The sequence below is a fragment of the Somniosus microcephalus genome, unplaced genomic scaffold, assembly GCF_052327205.1.
Source record: "Somniosus microcephalus isolate GS21.2 unplaced genomic scaffold, FLI_Smic_1.0 scaffold498, whole genome shotgun sequence".
Taxonomy (NCBI): Eukaryota; Metazoa; Chordata; class Chondrichthyes; order Squaliformes; family Somniosidae; genus Somniosus; species Somniosus microcephalus.
Window position 1 is genome coordinate 67,283 of NW_028225685.1, and position 20,059 is coordinate 87,341.

The following is a 20,059-nucleotide window of genomic DNA, read 5'->3' on the forward strand; positions in this document are numbered from 1 at the left end:
GTGTCGAGCATGACTGCAGCCACTGAAAAGTTTCCCATTAACCTCTGTTTACGAGGGCTTTTTGATGCCATTCTTGGTTGAATGGTGCCTTGATGTTGAGGGCAGCCATATCCACCTCTTCTCTGGCATTTAGCTCTCATCCATGTCTAGATGAAGGCTATGACGAGGTCTGGAGCCGAATGATTCTGTTGGAACACAAACTGAGGAACAAACTAAGGATCCACAAGCGAATTATTGGAGAGTAGTTGTCACTTCATGGCAGTATTGAGGACTCATTCATCACTGATGATTGGCTAGCTGATGGGACAGTAATTTGGCCGGGTTAGATTTGTCCTTCGTTTTGTGGATTGAACATATCTGGGCACTGATATATAATGGCATACTGGATTAACTTCGCAAGGGAGCTGGCTAGTTCTGGTGCACAGGTCTTCAGCGCTACAATTGGGATGTTGTCAGGGCCCGTAGCCTTTGCTCAACTTCTTTATGTCAAATGGAGTGAACTGATTTGGCTGCATAATGGTATCTTTGATGGTAGGGACCTCGGGAGATGGCAAGTAGGATTGTTGCCAATAGTGTTATGTGGGCACCTTTGGCTGAAGATGCAGCAAACACAAGCTTTGTCTCTAGCTGTGTGCCGTCATGGTTGAGGATGGGAATGTTCATGGTGCCTTCACCACTGGTTAGTTTCCTGATTGTCTATTATCATGCTTGACTGGATGTGGTATGATCTGTTAGCTGTGGGATTGTTTAGTTTTTTATAGATTGCTGCACTTTGTTGTAACTTCACTAGATTGGTGCCTCATTGTCAGGTATGCCTGGTCCTACTCCTGGCATGCCCTTCTACACTCACCATTGAATCAAGGTTAATGGTGATGTAGGAGTGAGGGATGTGTCAGGCCTTGCAGTTACAAACTGTGGTCTACAATTCTGCTGTTGTTTGCCCACAGTACCTTGCCTCATGTTTGCTTCGGGCTGTCCTACATTACACGAGGACTGTGCTGTGGTCACTCCTAGTACTGCTATCATGGGCAGACGTGTCTGCAATTGGTAGGTTGGTGAGGAGATGCTCAAGTAGGTTATTTCTTTATTTTGGTTCCCTCCCCACCTGACCCAGACCCAGTCTGGCAGTTATGACTTCAGGATTCAACCAGCACAGTCATTGGTGGTACTACTGAGCCACTTGATGGACAGTCTCCACCCACTGTATATTTCTTGCTTCTCTTTGGTATTTCCTTCAGTATGGAGGGGGGCTTAGGTAGGTGCCAGAATGTTTCTTTGCCCTTGTTTGATCTGAAGCCATGATGCTTCATGGGGTCCACAGGACATGGTGATGGCGGAGTCTGGGCTTTTGGCTGCTAGATATGACTCTGCAAGTACAACTATGTCAGACTGCTTTCCCGACTTGGGCAGTCCCTGGATGTTGGTTGTAGGAATTTGTGGGGGTCTGGGTTGGGGTTGCCTGATCTTGTGCCTGGGTCATTGTTGATGGTGATCTGCTTTTAGTGGCAGTTGTTTTAGAACTAGGTGACATGCTAGTCCACTTCAGAGGACATTGAGTCAACCAGGATTCTTGGAATGGAGTCGTGTGTAGTTCAGACTGGGTAGGGATGACATATACCCTTTCCTGATGGACATTAGTGAACCAGTTGGGCTTTTACAACAATCTGGCAACTTTCACTGTCATTTTTCTACTGCGAGCCTACAAATGACTAGATTTATTTAATTCAGTTTCACAATTTGTTAGGTGGGATATGACCTCCGTTAATCGTTCAGCACTATAACCACTAGGTTACTCCGGCATTTGTGGTCAAGCAGATGCGGTCCTAGGTTTTATCAGCACTGGGGTGGAAAATCTTGGGGTTTGGCACAACTGTGGAGAGGGTACCTGGGATTTAACAGCTGGAGAGCGGAATGTGGGGTTGGCGCACTGGTGGATCCCTGGGTCAGCCAGCAGTGAGTTGTTGGGGAGGTCCTGGGCCTCGTAGCACTGGCGTGAGTTGGGGGGGCCGGGGGGGGGAGTTGGCGATGGTCCTGGGTCAAGCTGCACTGGTTTGTACGTTTCTAGGAGATCTCTGCAAATTCAATTTTTTGTGATTGGTTCCTGGACACATTGGAGTCTGTCTTTGTATCTCTCTCAGCTGTCACTAATTAGAATTTTTAATGTGTCGCAGTTGCTTTCTCCATTGTGTATATATCCAACTCGGCACATTTGAAGCATAGTAGCTTTCTCGGTGGGAAAAAGCTATAAAGAATAACAAATTCTTGGCAGTGAGTGTAAGATAGTAATTCAACCTCTGGATTGTGTTGAAGTTCAAAAATCCACCTGTTGTGTAGTTTACATAGAAACATAGAAGATAGGAGCAGGAGTAGGCCATTCGGCCCTTCGAGCCTGCTCCGCCATTCAATGAGATCATGGCTGATCATCCAAATTCAGTACCCTGTCCCTGCCTTCTCCCCATATCCCTTTAGCCTTAAAAAAATATATCCAATTCCTTCTTGAATATATTTAATGAACTGGCCTCCACCGCCCTCTGTGGCAGAGAATTCCACAGGTTCACCACTCTCTGGGTGAAGAAATTCCTCCTCATTTCAGTCCTAAATGGCTTACCCCTTATCCTTAGACTATGACCCCTGGTTCTGGACTCCCCGGCCATCAGAAACATCCTTCCTGCATCTAGTTTGTCCAGGCCTGACAGAATTTTATAGGTTTCGATGAGATCCCCTCTCAATCTTCTAAACTCCAGTGCGTATAAGCCCAGTTCGACACAATCTCTCCTCATAAGTCATTCCTGCCATCCCAGGTATCAGCCTGGTGAATCCTCGCTGCACTCCTTCCATGGCAAGAACGTCCTTCCTCAGGTAAGGCGACCAAAACAGCACACAATACTCAACGTGCGGTCTCACCAAGGCCCTGTACAACTGCAGCAAGACATCCTTGTTCTTGTACTCAAACCCTCTTGCTACGAAGGCCAACATACCATTTGCCTTCTTAACCACCTGCTGCACCTGCATGCTTACCTTCAGCGACTGGTGCACAAGAACACCCAGGTCTCTTTGCACTTCCCCTTCTCCCAATCTATTGCCATTCAAATAATAATCTGCCTTCCTGTTTTTGCCACCAAAGTGGATAACCTCACATTTATCCACATTATAGTGCATTTGCCATGTTTCTGCCCAATCACCCAACCTGTCCAAATCGTACTGGAGTTTCACGACATCCTCCTCACAGCTTACCCTCCCACCCAGCTTTGTGTCGTCTGCAAATTTGGAGATATTACATCCAATTCCCTTGTCCAGCTCATTAATATATATTGTGAACAGCTGGGGTCCTAGGACCGATCCTTGCGGTACCCCACTAGTCACTGCCTGCCACTCGGATACCGACCCGTTTATTCCAACTCTTTGCTTTCTGTCTGCCAACCAGTTCTCTATCCAAGTCAATACCTTGCCCCCAATCCCATGTGCCTTAATTTTGCACGCTAATCTCTTATGTGGGACCTTATCGAAAGCCTTCTGAAAGTCCAAATACATCACATCCACTGGTTCTCCCTTATCTATTTAATCATAATCATAATCAACTTTTATTGTCATTGTTAGTGCACAAGTGCAGTACAACGAAATGTAGGCTTGCGGCTCCCGAGAGAGTACATTTAGATTAAGACATTTAAACATTCAACATACATTTGGCTTGTAATACATTAACATAAACATAACCATAATAAAGTGCATTGGCAGATGTGCAGGCTTTAGAGTTTATTTGTGGAGTTCAGTAGGATGACGGCCCTGGGAAAGAAGCTGTTCCTAAATCTGGTCGTACGGGTGCGAATGCATCTGTAGCGTCTCCCAGATGGCAGGAGGGCGAACAGACTGTGGCTGGGGTGGGTAGGGTCTTTGATGATGGACCGTGACCTCCGTAAACAGCGCTTCTGGTATATGTGCTCTATGGTCGGTAGCCGGGTGCCGGTAATGCGTTGGGCAGTTTTGACTACCCGCTGTAGGGCTTTCCAGTCATAGTAGCTACAGCTGCCATACCATACTCTGATACAGTTTGTCAGGATGCTCTCTATTGTACAGCGGTAAAAGTTAGAGAGGATCAGGGGTGACAGGTTACATCCCTTCAGCCTCCTTAGGAAATATAGGCGCTGCTGGGCCTTCTTCACCAGAGAGGAGGTATTGAGGGACCAGGAGAGGTCTTCCGTGATGTGGACTCCGAGGAACTTAAAGCTGTCCACCCTTTCCGCCACAGCCCCATTGATGTGGATGGGGGTGTGACTTCCGCCTTTAGACTTCCTGAAGTCCACAATGATTTCTTTGGTTTTCTTGATGTTAAGGGCCAGGTTGTTATCGGCGCACCACTTCACGAGATGCGGGACCTCCTCCCTGTAGGCTGACTCATCGTTGTTGGTGATCTGGCCTACTACCGTGGTATCATCCGCAAACTTGATGATGGTGTTGGAACCATGAACAGCCACACAGTCATGGGTGAAGAGGGAGTAGAGGAGGGGGCTCAGCACACATCCTTGTGGGGCCCCCGTGTTCAGGGTCGGGGGGGGGGGGGGAAAGAGGTGTGGTTACCTAATTTGACAGACTGGGGTCTGTTTGTTAGGAAGTCCAGGGTCCAGTTGCAGAGGGAAGTGTTCAGGCCAAGAGTGTGGAGTTTGGTGGCCAGCTTGTTGGGGACGATAGTGTTGAATGCTGAGCTGTAGTCTATGAACAGCATTCTGATGTAGGTCTCTTTACCATCTAAGTGATTCAGTGTAGAGCAGTTGTGATTGCATCCTCCGTTGATCTGTTTGCACGATAGGCAAACTGGTGTTGGTCAAGAGAGGCGGGAACACTGGCTTTGATGCGAGCCAGGACCAGTCTCTCGAAACACTTCATTATGATGGGTGTGAGTGCGACAGGTCGATAGTCGTTCAGGCACGTCACAGCCGTTTGTTTTGGCACAGGAATAATGGTAGCGGTCTTGAAGCATGTAGGGACTACTGCCTGGGCCAATGACAGATTGAAGATGGCAGTGAAGACATCAGCCAGCTGATCACATTCCTTGAGTACCTGTCCAGGGATGCTATCCGGTCCAGCAGCCTTTCGTGTGTTCACTCCGCGTCGAACACCCCTTACGTCGGAGGTCGACAGAGTGAGCACCTGGTCTTCCGGGGGTGGCAAGGCTTTGGTAGCCGGCTCCCTGTTGTCCCTATTAAAGCGAGCGTAGAAGTTGTTAAGCTCCTCCGGAAGGGAGGCATCGCTAACCGGGGGGGCTGGTGTTTTTGCTCTTGTAGTCAGTGATGGACTGGATGCCTTGCCACATGCGCCGGGGGTCCGAGTTGTTGTGGAAATGATCCTCTATCCGCAGTGTCTGTTTCCTTTTGGCAGTCCTGATACCCTTTTTTAGGTTGGTCCTAGCTGCACTGTAAGCCGCCGCGTCGCCAGATTTAAATGCTGCGTCGCGTGCTTTCAACAGTTACATCCTCAAAAAAAAAAAAAATTCCAGTAGATTAGCCAAGCATGATTTACCTTTTGTAAATCCATGTTGACTTTGTCCGATCCTGTCACTGCTTTCCAAGTGCTCTGCTATTACATCTTTTATAATAGACTCTCGCATTTTCCCCACTACCGACGTCCGGCTTACTGGTCTATAATTCCCTGCTTTTTCTCTACCACCTTTTTTGAATAGTGGGGTAACATTAGCTACCCTCCAATCCATGGGTACTGTTCCAGAGTCTATCGAGTTCTGGAAGATGACCAGCAATGCATCTACTATTTCTAGGGCCACTTCCTTAAGTACCCTGGGATGTTGATTATCAGGCCCTGGGGATTTATCGGCCTTCAGTCCCATCAATTTTCCTAACACCATTTCCCTACAAATACTGATTTATTTCAGTTCCACCCTTTCATTAGACCCTATGTTCCCCGGCATCTCTGGGAGGTTATTTGTGTCCTTTGTGAAGACAGAACCAAAGTATGAATTTAGTTGGTCTGCCATTTCTTTGTTTCCCATTATAAATTCCCCTGATTCTGACTGCAAGGGACCTACGCTTGACTTCACCAATCTTTTTCTCTTCACATATCTATAAAAGCTTTCACAGTCAGTTTTTATGTTCCCTGCTAGCTTACTCTCATATTCTATTTTCCCTTTCTTAATTAATCCCTTTGTCCTCCTTTGTTGAATCCTAAACTGCTCCCAATCCTCAGGATTATTGCTTTTTCTGGCCAATTTGTATGTCCTCTCTTTGGATCTTATGCTATCCCTAATTTCCCTTGTTAGCCACGGTTGAGTCACCTTTTTTGTTTTATTTTTATGCCAAACTGGGATGAACAGATTCTGTAGCTCATCCATTCGGTCTTTGAATGTTTGCCATTGCCTATCCACCGTCAACCCTTTGAGTGCCATTCCCCAATCAATCCTACCCAACTCACTCCTCAGACCATCGTAGTTTCCTTTATTTAAATTGAGGACCCTAGTCTCTGCGTCAACTACTTCATTCTCCATCTTAATGAAGAACTCGATCATATTATGATCGCTCCGACCCAAGGGGCCTCGTACAACAAGATTGCTAATTAATCCTTTCTCATTACATAATACCCAGTCTAAGATGGCCTGATCTCTGGTTGGTTCCTCGACATATTGGTCCAGGAAACCATCCCGTAAACACTCCAGGAATTCCTCCTCCACAGTATTGTTACTAATTTGGTTGGCCCAATCTATATGTAGATTAAAGTCACCCATGATGACTGCTGTGCCCTTATTGCACGCTTCTTTAATTTCCTTTTTAATGCCATCCCCAACCTCCGCCTTACTGTTTGGAGGTCTATATACCACTCCCACTAATGTTTTTTTCCCCTTAGTATTTCTCAATTCTACCCATACAGATTCCACATCATCAGAGCTAATATCCTTCATTACAATTGTATTAATCCCTTCTTTAACCAGTAATGCTACCCCACCTCCCTTTCCTTTTTGCCTATCTTTCCTGAGTATCGAATACCCCTGGATGTTGAGTTCCCAGTCTTGGCCATCCTTGAGCCACGTTTCCGTAATCCCAACCAAATCATATTCGTTTACCTCTATTTGTGCAGCTAATTCGTCCAACTTATTACAAATGCTCCTCGCATTAAGACACAAAGCCTTCAGGCTTGTTTTTTTAATGCTCTTAGCCCTATTAGAATTATTATTTACTGTGGCCACGTTTGATTTAAACCGTTGATTTCTCTGACTGCCACTTTTGTTTTTCTCCTTCCTATCTTTTGCTTTTATCCCTGTTTCCCTTTCCTCTGTCTCCCTGCTCAGGTTCCCAACCCCCTGCCATTTTAGTTTAAACCCCCCCGAACAAAGCTAGCAAACCTCCCCGCAAGGATATTTGTCCCGTTCTGGTTCAGTTGCAACCCGTCCGACTTGTACAAGTCCCACCTTCCCCAGAAGCAGGCCCAGTGATCCGGGAAACTAAAGCCCTCCCTCCTGCACCAACTCTTTAGCCACTTATTCATCTGCTCTATCCTCCTATTCCTATACTTACTAGCACTGGGAGTAATCCAGAGATTACAACCTTTGAGGTCCTGCTCTTTAATCTGCTACCTAGCTCCCTAAATTCTTGCTGCAGGACCTCATCCCTCTTCCTACCCATGTCATTGGTCCCAATGTGAACCACGACCTCTGACTGTTCACCCTCCCCCTTCAGAATGCCCTGCAGCCGTTCAGTGACATCCTTGACCCTGGCACCAGGGAGGCAACAAACCATCCTGGAGTCACGTCTACGGCCACAGAAACGCCTATCTGTTCCCCTTACGATAGAATCCCCTACCACTATTGCTCTCCCACTCTTTTTCCTCCCTTCCTGAGCAGCAGAAGCGCCCCTGGTGCCAGGAAGTTGGCTGCTGCTGCCTTCCTCTGGTAAGTCATCCCCCTCAACAGTATCCAAATCGGGATACCTGTTTGAGAGGGGGATGGCCACAGGGGTCCCCTGCACTACCTGCCTGCCTCTACTGCTCTGCCTGATGGTCACCCATTTCCCTTCTGCCTGTGCAGCCCTTACCTGCGGTGTGACCAACTCACTAAACGTGTTATCCACGACCCTCTCAGCATCGTGAATGCTCTAAAGCCCATCCATCCGCAGCTCCAGCGCCGCAATGCGGTCTGCTAGTAGCTGCAGCTGGATGCATTTCTGGCACACATGGTCGTCAGGGACACAGGTAGCGTCCCTGAATTCCCACATAGAGCAAGAGGAGCATAACACGGGGCTGGGCTGTCCTGACATGACTTACCCTTTAATTAATTTAAATTAATTCACTACCACCAATTAAAGATAAACTCTAAGGCGCTTGTATGGTTTACCAACAGTCCCCGCTACACCAGAAAGACCGTAGCAACTATAAACCACAGAGTTAAAGTTTAAAAAAGAGAAATACTCACCAACCAATCACTTACCTGCTCCCTGGTGACGTCACACTCATTACTTTTTACCCCTCTCCCCGCTGCTGAGTTGGCAAGCCTCGCCTCGCTCCTTTTATACTCGGCCCCGGTGCTCTCCTGGTCCGATCTGGTCGGGCCTTGCCTCGCTCCTCCTTTTATACTCGGCCCCAGTGTTCTCCTGGTCCGATCTGGTCGGGCCTCGCCTCGCTCCTTTTATCCTCCACCTCGGTGCTCTCCTGGTCTGATCTGATCGGGCCTCGCCTCGCTCCTCCTTTTATACTCTGCCCCGGTGCTCTCCTGGTCTGATCTGATCGGGCCTCGCCTCGCTCCTCCTTTTATACTCTGCCCCGGTGCTCTCCTGGTCCAATCTGATCGGGCCTCGCCTCGCTCCTCCTTTTATATCCGGCCTCGGTGCTCTCCGGGTCCAATCTGGCCGGGCCTCACCTCGCTCCTCCTTTTATACCTGACCTCGGTGCTCTCCTGGTCCAATCTGGTCAGGCCTCGCCTCGCTCCTCCTTTTATCCTCTGCCTCGGTGCTCTCCTGGTCCGATCTGTTACAAAGTATTTACATTCGGCCCAACAGTCCATTTTTTTTTTACATTCGTTCCTGGGATGTGGGTGTTGCTGGCAGGGCCAGCATTTATTGCCCATCCCTAATTGCCATTGAGAAGGTGGTGGTGAGCCGCCGCCTTGAACTACTGCAGTCCGTGAGGTGAAGGTACTCCCATAGTGCTGTTAGGGAGGGAGTTCCAGGATTTTGACCCAGCGACAATGAAGGAACGGTGATATAATACCACGTCAGGATGGTGTGTGACTTGGAGGGGAACTTAGAGGTGATGGTGTTCCCTTGCGCCTGCTGCCCTTGTCCTTCTAGCTGCTAGAGGTCATGGGTTTGGGAGGTGCTGTCGAAGAAGCCTTGGCGAGTTGCTGCAGAGAATCTTGTAGATGGTACACACTACAGCCACAGTGCGCCGTTGGTGGAGAGCGTGAATGTTTAAGGTGGTGGGTGGGGTACCAATCAGTTGGCCGGATTGGATTTGTCCTCCTTTTTGTGGACAGTACATACCTGGGCAGTTTTCCACATTGTTGGGTAGATGCCAGTGTTATAGCTGTACTGGAACAGCTTGGCTCGAAGCGCGGCAAGTTCTGGAACGCAAGTCTTCAGCACGACAGCCGGGATGTCGTCGGGGCCCATAGCCTTTGCTGTATCCAGTGTGCTCAGCCATTTCTTGATGGCGCATGGAGTGAATTGAATTGGCTGAAGACTGGCTTTTGTGATGGTGGGGACCTCTGGAGGAAGCAGAGATGGATCATCCACTTGGTACTTCTGGCTGAAGATGGTTGCAAACGTTTCAGCCTTGTCTTTTGCACTCATTTGCTGGGCTCCGCCATCATTGAGGATGGGGATGTTCACGGAGCCTCCTCCATCTGTTAGTTGTTTAATTGTCTACCACCATTCGCAACTGGTTGTAGCAGGACTGCAGAGCTTTGATCTGATCCGTTGGTTGTGGATCGCTTAGCTCTGTCTATAGCATGATGCTTCCGCTGTTTAGCATGCATGTAGTCCTGTGTTGCAGCATCCCCAGGTTAGCACCTCATTTTTACGTAGGCCTGGTGCTGCTCCTGGCATGCTCTTCTACACTCCTCATTGAACCAGGGTTGGCCCCCTGGCTTGATGGTAATGGTAGAGTGAGGGATATGCCAGGCCATAAGGTTACAGATCATGGTGGAATATAATTCTGCTGCTGCTGATGGCCCACAGTGCCTCATGGTTGCCCAGTTTTAAGCTGCTAGATATGTTCTGAATCTATCCCATTTAGCACGGTGCTAATGCCACACAACACGATGGAGCGTGTCCTCAGTGTAAAGGCGGGACATCGTCTCCACAAGGACTGTGCGGTGGTCACTGCTACCAATACTGTCATAGACAGATGCATCTGTGACAGGTGGATAGATTGGTGAGGACGAGGTCAAGTAGGTTTTTCCCTCGTGTTGCTTCTCTCACTGCCTGCTGCAGGCCCAGTCTGGCAGCTATGTCCTTTAGGGCTCAGTCAATAGTGGTGCTACTGAGCCACTGTTGCTGATGGACATTGAAGTCCCCCACTCAGAGTACATTCTATGCCCTTGCTACCCTCAGTGCTTCTTCCAAGTGGTGTTCAACATGGAGGAGTACTGATTCACCAGCTGAGGGATGGCGGTAGGTGGTAATCAGCAGGAGGTTTCCTTGCCCATGCTTGACCTGAAGCCATGAGTCTTTGTGGCGTCCGGAGTCAGTGTTGAGAATTCCCAGGGCCACTCTCTCCCGACTGTATACCACTGTGCCACCTTCTCTCTTGTGGGTCTGTCGGTGGGAAAGGACATACCCAGGGATGGTGATGGAGTAGTCTGGGACGCTGGCTGAAAGGTATGATTCTGAGTATGACTATGTCAGGCTGTTGCTTGACTAATCTGTGGGACAGCTCTCCCAATTTTGGCACAGGTCCCCAGATGTTAGTGAGAAGGACTTTGCAGGGTCGACTGGGCTGTGTTGAGATTAGCCAATTTGTTAATATTAGCTTATCTCTAGTCTTTCAAATAATCAAGGTCGACTGCAAACCAATATGGTGAGAATATTGTGTTTAATCATAGTTTAAGACGGAATGTAACACACTAGTTATACAGCAAAAACATACGACCATAAGAAGCAGCTGGTACCGGTCCCGAACAGATGGCTGATGTGCACGAACAGTGCTCTGGCTTGTGCCTTTTTCCCTCTTGTCTAGAACCTCCAAGAATGGGTTGAGTCAGCTCCCGGAAGAATGTTGGACCAGTCTTGCTTTTGTATAGCTCACCCCTCCACCGTCTGTGCTAAGAACTTTTAGGGTCTTGCTTTTATTGGCCCAGTAATTCGGGTCCAAATGCGTGAGTACGGTCTGGGTACTCACGCATCTGGCTGGATGAAATGCCGGCGTTCAGGAAACATCGTGCATGCGGAGAACGCCGGCATTTCCGGTCCTCTGAACGAAGGGGTTCAGAGGCACAGCGCGTGCGACTGCACAGGCAGCGCGTGCGCAGTGAACTTCGTCAATTTCATTCATGGATTCAGTGAGGGTAAGTCCTTACAAGTTACACTTGAAAAAAGCATGTGTAAAGTTGCTCCAAGGCTGCGGAGGAAGATATATTTTATCGTGGAGCTTCTGAAAGGCAATATTTTTGTTTGGGAAAGGGAGGAAAATTATTTTAAGAAATGCTGAGGTTAGTTTTAAAGTTTAAATTTTTTTTTTTTTTTAAACGGGTTTTCAGTACGGTAGGTAGAAGGAGCAATTGTGGCTGTGTGAATTGAATGTGAGAATGAGTGTTCTAAAATGAGCAATGTAACATTTCCAACACTTTTAAGAAAGAAACTTTTCATCAGTAATAAGTAATTATGTATGTATGTCCGCATATATTCCTTTACGTATATGTATGTATGTTTTATATTCCTTTACTTATGTGTATGAATGTATGTTTTTAATTATGATTTTCCAATAAGTTACTTTCTCTGAAAGTCATAATTAAATACATACATTCATACACATAAGTAAAGGAATATATACATACACGCAAAGGAATATATACAGACATACATACATAATTACTTAAAAGAATATATTACTGATGAAAAGTTTCTTTCTCAAAAATGTTGGAGTCATTTTCACATTTAATAAACACAGCAAATTCAATTCACATAGCCACAATTGATCCTTCTACCTACAGTACTGAAAACCCGTTTTAAAAAACAAAAATAAACTTTAAAACTTACTCAGCATTTCTTAAAATAACTTTCATCCCTTTCCCAAACAACCGCAGCCTCTGGAGCAACTGTACTCATGCTTTATTCATGTGTAAGTTGTAAGGACTTGACCTCACTGAAAGCATGAATGAAAGCGGCGAATTTTACTGCGCACGCGCTGCCTGTACAGTCGCACGCGTTCTGCCTCTGAACCCCTTCGTTCAGAGGACAGGAAATGCCGGTTTTCCCCGCATGCGCTGTGCATGCTGAAAACCGGCATTTCCTCCGGACAGACGCGTAAGTACCCCGACCGTACTCGCGCGTTTGGAAGGGAATTACTGGGCCAACATTTTACATGTCAATAAAATGAAAAATTTAACAATTGCACGATTTGCCCCCTCGCATCTGCGACTGAGGGTCCAAGGAGGTGCATTGCGCAACAGGTCATCGTCGTACGTATCCTCACACTGTTCCCTTTCGGGAACTGTATGAAGTGGTGGAAGGATTTCTGGCCACGTTAACACTCCTTCCGTGACCATAACCATCTTCATACCAGCCATTAGGGTGGTTAGTCCTATGGCGTGAGGGTTTTACGGGCTCCCACAACCCATCTGAGGGGGGGGGGGGGGGCCACCCACACCCGCGGACGCAAGTATCCCGCTGGATGTCCACCCAGAATTTATAGTTGGAGCTCCGACTCCACTTGCCGGGACTGTCTGGAGCGGGGTTCGAAACCCTACTCCTTCTGGCCCAGCAGCGGGGATGCTTACCGCTGCGCAAAAGGTGACACCCATACGTTTCCTGCGCCTTTTCCCTCCCCGTGACTGGAGCCCTATGCTGCCACTTGAAAGACCAAGCTATCATCTGTCCTTTTTGCAGCGCCTTTGACTTCTCATTACCAATGATGAGCAGGCGCTGCGCCTCCACCTCGTTGAGGAGATTGCTGAGGTCATCATCAGTTCAATTGTGAGTTCTTTTAATGCCGTGAATTGTGCTCATTCCAGCCATTTCACGTTGCTAATCGGATTGGGCCTTTGGTGTAGCGGTAGGATCCCCGCCGCTGGGCCAGACGGGGTAGGGTTTCGAACCCCGCTCCCGACAGTCCCGGCAAGTGGAGTCGGAGCTCCGGCTCTAAATTCTGGGTTGACATCCAGTGGGATATTTACGTCCGTGGGTGTGGGTGGCCCCCCCTCCTTGTATAGCTTGTGGGAGCCCGTAAAACCCTCCCGCCATAGGACTAACCACCCTAATGGCTGGTTCAAAGATGGTTACGGTCACGGAATGAGTGTTAATCACGGCCATAAATCCTTCCACCACTTCATACAGTTCCCCAAAGGGAACAGTGTGAAGACACGTATGACGACGACATTGCTAAATAAATAAATGGAATAAAAAAAATTATTTTAGGGCTTTTAAAAGTCTTTAAATTGCTTTAATTCTGTTTAAAACTACTTCAGATTCTTCAAAATAATGTAAACGTTTTTAAAAGTTTATAAAAGTTACCAAAAGCTTCATAAAAATACCAAAAACCTATTTAAAATGCTGCTTTGCATGTAAAAATGCTTAGCAGCTTGTGAGAAACATTGGGGGCGTGTCCTATTAAACTGAGACCTCAAGGGGCGTGTCTCACTTGCACAGCGCGCTCCAGGCTTCGCGCTGGCTGCACTCCTGGGCGGCGTGACGTCAGACGCTGCCCGGGATTCTTCTTTTTCAAACACGAATTCCAGGCGTCCCTGGAGGTGAAATGTCAGCGCGTCGGGTAAGTGCATATACGGGGCTTGCACGCGCGGCAAGCCACCGACCCGAATTACTGGGCCATTATCTTTTTTGGGGTGGGCATGATGTACAATATGGACAGGACTATCTGACTACCTAAACCAAGGTGCCCAATGGCACATCGAGTTCTTTGTCTCAACTCTCGGAGGAAAATCCGCCCCAAGTTTGGAGTCAGACATGCCATTCTTGGCCTTCAAATGTTTTGATGTTCGTAGCTGCTTGTTATCAGTTATTTATGTTCAAGCTGTTCATGTAACTTTAGCTGTGCAAAGCTAACTGTCATTCTATTATCAAACTATTGTACCATGGAATGAATCATTAAATTACCAAAGATATCCTCTATTCTATTCTCACACACTGGTTAACTTACACATTTTAAAGCAGTTTTGTTAAACAAAGTCAAAATCCTAACTTACAAACAGCAGATGGCTAGCTTGGAAACAAGATTATATATATCCGTCACAATGCGGAATGCTATAACATCCGCACAGAACCAAAAACACAAGCAGATTCTAAGCAACTATCCAATTATTCTAATACTAGTCTGAAGAGACTTTTTGCCTCAAGTTCTAATAGTCATATAAATGCAGTCTTATTCGCGTCAGTTTCATTCACATAACCCCATATATTTTGGATACCCTAATTTCTAACAGCTGGGGGTGTGCCTTTGTCGTGTCTGAAGCCGGTGCCAATGTCGATGCTGGGTGATCCGTCCGGTTCTATTCTTAATCTTGTTTTCCATAGCGGTTTGGTAGGCCATTTCAGAGGGCAGTTAAGAGTCATCCACATTGCTGTGGGTCTGAAGTCATGTATAGGCCAGACCAGATAAGGACAGCAGATTTCTTTTCCTAAAAAACATTAGTGAACCAGATGGCTTTTTATGACAATCCGGTAGTTTCATGGTACTAGCTTTTTATTCCGATTTATTTAATTGTGAATTTAAATTCCCCAACCGTAGTGGGATTTGAACTTGCGTCCCTGAATCATTAGTCCAGGCCTCTGGATTACTAGTCCAGTAACATAACCACTATGCTACCATACCCCATGCTGGTGTTTATGCTCCACACGAGCCTCCTCCCACCCTTCCTCACCTAACCCCATCAATTCCTTTTCCTTGATTTATGTTGTTTTATGATCTTAAGGTCTGTGTTGAAAGATGGCAGGAAAATAAACTTGAACAAAAGATGTTACTCAAAAGTGAAGGATGCTAGTGTTGTGTCTTTCTATTTTAGATAACCAGGCCTAGAAATTTGATATCGGTAAAAACCTGCCGGTGCCACTTCGGGCCAGTGTTAACAGCGGCTGAAAATGATGGTGCTAGCAGGACCGGTAAATTGGCGCTGGTGGCTAATTAACATTAGCCCAGCGCTAAGCTCACCAAAGCCGTTCTGGTGGTGGTAGTCCCGACAGGAGGCCCCGATGCAGCATCTTAAAGCAAGGCTGTCATTTCAGAAAGCAGTTCGGTCCCTTAAAGGGGAACTGTCTTCTGAAATGGAAAAAATAAGAATCATGTAAAGATGGGCAGTTTTTAGCCCTTACTGCTCAAGTGCCTTCTGAAAAAAAAAATGAACATTAAAAAGAATTCTCAAATGGGAGTCTTCAGCTTTAAAAGCTGAATTGCCTTCTGCACCGAGAAAAAAATGCTGAAAGTGCTTCAGCATTAACACAAATCAGGGAAGGGGCACCCAGGGTTTTGCATGCAGCACTCCAGCTTTGTGCAGGGGGTCAACACTGCAAAAGAGGTCCTCTACCCACAGGGGACAGGAGGCCCTCCAGAAAGAATGATGAGACCAGGTCACCGAAGCCGTCACCTCCAGCAGTGTTGCGCGCCCCCCCCCCCCCCCATGACCTCAGACCAGTGGTCAAGGTCAGTGAATGCAACTTGAAAAGCTGTCTCCTACCAACTGCACCACTAGCCTCACACACTGCTCAATGCACGACCCCTGCCTCCTCCCCCCCCCCCCCCCCCCAGGTCACTCGCCTACCAGCAATCTGTTCCAAACACGAAGCACACCTCCCATTCCTAGCTTCACCTCACCCCTTTGGAGGAGATGGTGCTGGCCATTCTTGGCTGGGACATGACTGAGCCCTTGGCCAGCAGTAGGACTGAAAGGATGCAAGATGCTGGTATCCTCAAACGTTATCCTTCTTCTGCCATGCACTTTGCTTTCCTGCCCTCCCTTCACCACAACTCCACCCTTGTGCCTTCCTCATTTCACACATCCAAGAAATACAGCCTGTTCAGTCAGTGTTTGACCAAGAAGAGGGAGAGAAAAGTGAAGATGATGAAGAAGAAACACCGTCACTCGATTTCACACTCCCAGCCACCAGCTCCTCAAAAGGTCGACCAGCAGTGTCCCCCACAAAGTCAGCAGCCTTCCACCAACCGCTGCAGCCTCTGGGGTAGCACTGCGTAACATCAGTAGGATAGGCAAAGGCACTCAAGACAGTCACTAAGGGAATGAATAAGGGTGATGAGTTGATTTCTTGATGTCATATTGGATGGATAGATGTATAAAGTTGGATTGGAAAGCTTGCTTTGTGGTGGCTTTTATTTAGTATTGTGGCCAAGAGGACGCTGTGATGGTCAGTAACGGACAGAGGGAAGGTAAGGTGTGGGGCAAATGTTGAAAAGGGAATTGGAGTTGTGGTCACTGGTGTACCGTAGGCGGATGATTCCATCCTGGATATCCAGGCCAGAAAGCAGGTGTCTGGGTTGCTTCCTCCTCTTTGGCGTCTTCCTTTTCCCTCTGCAAGCAGATGCTGTATATCTGAAATAAAAGCACAAAATGCTGGAAATATTCAGGTCAGGCAGCATCTCGATCTGAGATGTGAACTCTTGTTTTTCTCTCCATGGATGCTGCCTGACCTCTCCATGGATGCTGCCTGACCTAAGTATTTCCAGCATTTTCTGTCTTCGCAGAGGCCTTCCTTTACCATCCGGGGCCTTGCAAGCGTCCAACAGCACTCCCTGTACACTTTTTTTTAAAAACTTTTAATTATATATATATATATATATATATTGCACCAAGCCGCTACTTCAATAAAATAAAAAAAAATCCAGTACAAAAGCTTAAATGCAAGCTTACCTGAAAGATGTGTGTGTTCCTTTAAGAAATGCTGACAGCATCTCTGTCAGTCTGCTGAAGGCTCGCTTTTCAGAGCAAGCTTAGGACCCAGCAGTAAACTCAGCGCTAAGGTAGGTCCAAGTTCGCAGAGCGAGACGTGTTGTTTTAAAACAATCTTCAGTTGTTCACTTGAGTAGTAGCTAATTTAGTCTTATGGTTATAATCATTTTATTCTTTACCTTCAGCATAAAAAGCAATTTACAAGCGGAGTATAGTCGCAGAGCATGCGAGCGTAGATATGAGTTCCTTCTCATGCTACTTGAACAAAGGAAAAAGCTTATATTTATACACTGTTTTCTTATCAAACTGGCATTTCCTAATATGGTAGTCTATGGCTACTGCATAGTCCAGAGAGACAAGTCTACATTTTCTTCAACATACATCAGCAACGTTAGATGCACGTAAAATGTCATGGCCATGTGGTAAGCATAACCCTTCTGGTCTCTTGACATTCTTATCATAACCATAACATTTCTAATCTAAACATTCTATTATACATATCAAAGGCCGACTGTTGCTAAGTGAAATCTTTATATTTCTTTCTCTCTCACTCTCTAATGATGCCAACCACCTTTTCTTTCCCTATATTGAATGAACTAAACACGAACACCTTTCAGAAGCTGAATTAACCTAGTTCTGTATGCCAACAAGCCATTAAGTCGGCGTTGCACGCTGACTGACGTCACGCTCTCCACATTTGCATTTCCAGGACCAGTGCTGCTATTGGCAGCGCTAAGGCCCTCACCAAAATAATGGCTGACAAGTCCCACGCCAGAGAAGGGCGTTAGTGACGGCTGCCATTTTTTGCCAGGATTGTAGTGCTAACTCATGGCACTAAGGTAGGGAATTTCTAGGCCCTGGTGTTATCTACATCAAGCATTCTCGGGTCAGGTATAGCATAGCTAAATGCAGATTAAAACTGTATTCTGCTATGTGCAAACTCCCTTTTACACCAGTGTCAACTTTTTACAGTGGCATTTTGTGTGCTGTGAGTGAGACTACCAACTTATGAGTATGTTTGAGGTGGCCCCACACCAATTAGAATGTGTTGAGGCTGTCCACACGCTCTTCACCCAAGAGTCTTCCAACAGCAGAATGAAGAGGCTTTATTCCATTAGTCTGAGTTAGATTTAAACTTGGGTCACAGATATGAAAGGATAACTTGTAACCCTAACATGCCACCAGCTCCATTCTTTTTAAAAAAGGAGCTACCTGGTTTTAACGTTGTCACTGACTCAGCACATGGATTTGTTAGCTAATGGTACCAACTTATACTTCAAAAAAAGACTTCGACCTGTTAATTTGGCCGCACAGCACCTGTTTTTGGGGCACTAAATGGCCTACTAAGCCCCCAATATGGTGAGCAGGAAGCACATGTACATTTCTGTCAGACGTGCACCATATTGGGAAAAGGAAAACATAAGCCTCCTTTACTCACACCTGAAGCAGGTGTTAGGCCCTTTGCATATGCAAATAGTATGCCTGCTTGAAGTCCTCTCTCCAAGACTCTCCGTTGCTGGCTGCACTCTGGGAAACCAGCCCCAGGGATCGCCTGCAACAAAGGTAAGTTACTTACCTGAATATGGGGCCTGGGGGCGCAGAAGTGCTCCTCCTGACCCCACATTAAAGGAACTGATCACAGATGCTCTTGATTTCTCCCCTCCTCCTCTGGCGTCCTCCAACAATCCTGATCTCTGACGACCACCCCCCCCCCCCCCCCCCCCGGACCCACTTATCTGAGGGCAGCTGCGATGCTGGCAGTGAATTGATTTTGCACAACTCTTCACCAGTGGGCTCCAAAGGCTCCATTATAATGAGGCCCAATTTCTGGGGACTGTCGGGCCTCACCATTCAGGCACAGGGAATGCATCCTGTGCCCCTGGATGCCAAATGGGTGCACCTGAATTTCTGGGCCTTCATAATCTGCTAGAGTGTGTAAATTAGAAGAGATTTTAAATCTTTTCTTCACACCACTAATTAATTGGGCCAGAATTTTCTGGCAAAATAATAGTGAGACTAATGCCGCTTGCCGTTACTTATGCGTAAGTGGTACACCAACTTCAGGCAAGGGCCAGATGCGCAGTTAAACGCAAATATCGAAAAGTTCATGAAAATGGCAACTCCCTGTCTGCCTCACCATTAAAATGCATTGAAGTGCATGAAGTTGCTGTATTTGTAGATATGAAGTAAACTCGCCACAAAGTTAAGTCTCATCACTTCAAGTACCCTTTTAATGATGTGATCCGTGTTAATTACTGCCAATTAACCTCTGGCACTGAAAATTAACTATTACAAGTATGGAGTCTCATTCCTTCAGATATTAATTGTTGGAGATTTTAAGTGTAACTTTTTTTTACTTTTCCTGCCTTTTTTTCCTCTCTCAATCCAGTCTTTCTTTCCCCCTCTTTCTTTCTGTACCTGATTTGACATTGAATTCACCCACTCTAATTTACATTTCCTTCTCTGTCCTTGCACTGTTTATTTCACAATCCTTCAATCTGATTGGTTAAGGAGATACACAGTTGCTTGCACTGTTCACTCCAATCCCTGATGTCCAGTTTCCCTCACTGCAACATTATCAGCTCGCACTTTCAGCAACTTGCCACGCCAAAAATTTTAAAACCTAAACTTGTACTGGCAAGTCTAACTAATGGCAAATGCCATTAGATGCCCTGCTACAACAAAACCTGGGTTATTGAGAATGATGTAATGATTTGAAAAACACTTTGTTTTTATAAGAGAGGTTTATTTGGCATTCATCGCAAAGTGTAGTTTATTGAGCTTTTGAAGGTTACTTGCACTCTGGATGATGCATTTTGTCCAAAGTGCTCAGGAGTAGTTACTTACTGTGTTTATCTTCTATTTCTGGCTTCAGAGCTTTCATTTGTATATTTTTAAAGCCCTGCTGTGTTGCCATGGTGTCATAAGTTAATAATTAGATAGACTGAACCCAGGGTGGCATTGCCCCTAATATATAACTGCAGTGACAGAGTGAAT

The 20,059-nt window shown here is 46.6% G+C and overlaps 1 protein-coding gene and 1 long non-coding RNA gene across 4 annotated transcripts in view; one reads left to right on the plus strand and one right to left on the minus strand.

The window, feature by feature from the left end:
* LOC147081637 (uncharacterized) overlaps positions 1–17,302 on the minus strand; it is a 32,658-nt gene extending 15,356 nt beyond the window's left edge. Inside the window, exon 1 of the long non-coding RNA XR_015076528.1 lies at positions 17,024–17,302. This is a non-coding gene — a long non-coding RNA (uncharacterized LOC147081637). The remainder of the gene's footprint in view (positions 1–17,023) is intronic.
* hycc1 (hyccin PI4KA lipid kinase complex subunit 1) overlaps positions 1–20,059 on the plus strand; it is a 127,841-nt gene that overhangs the window by 59,471 nt on the left and 48,311 nt on the right. The gene's annotated exons all lie outside the window — the stretch shown is intronic.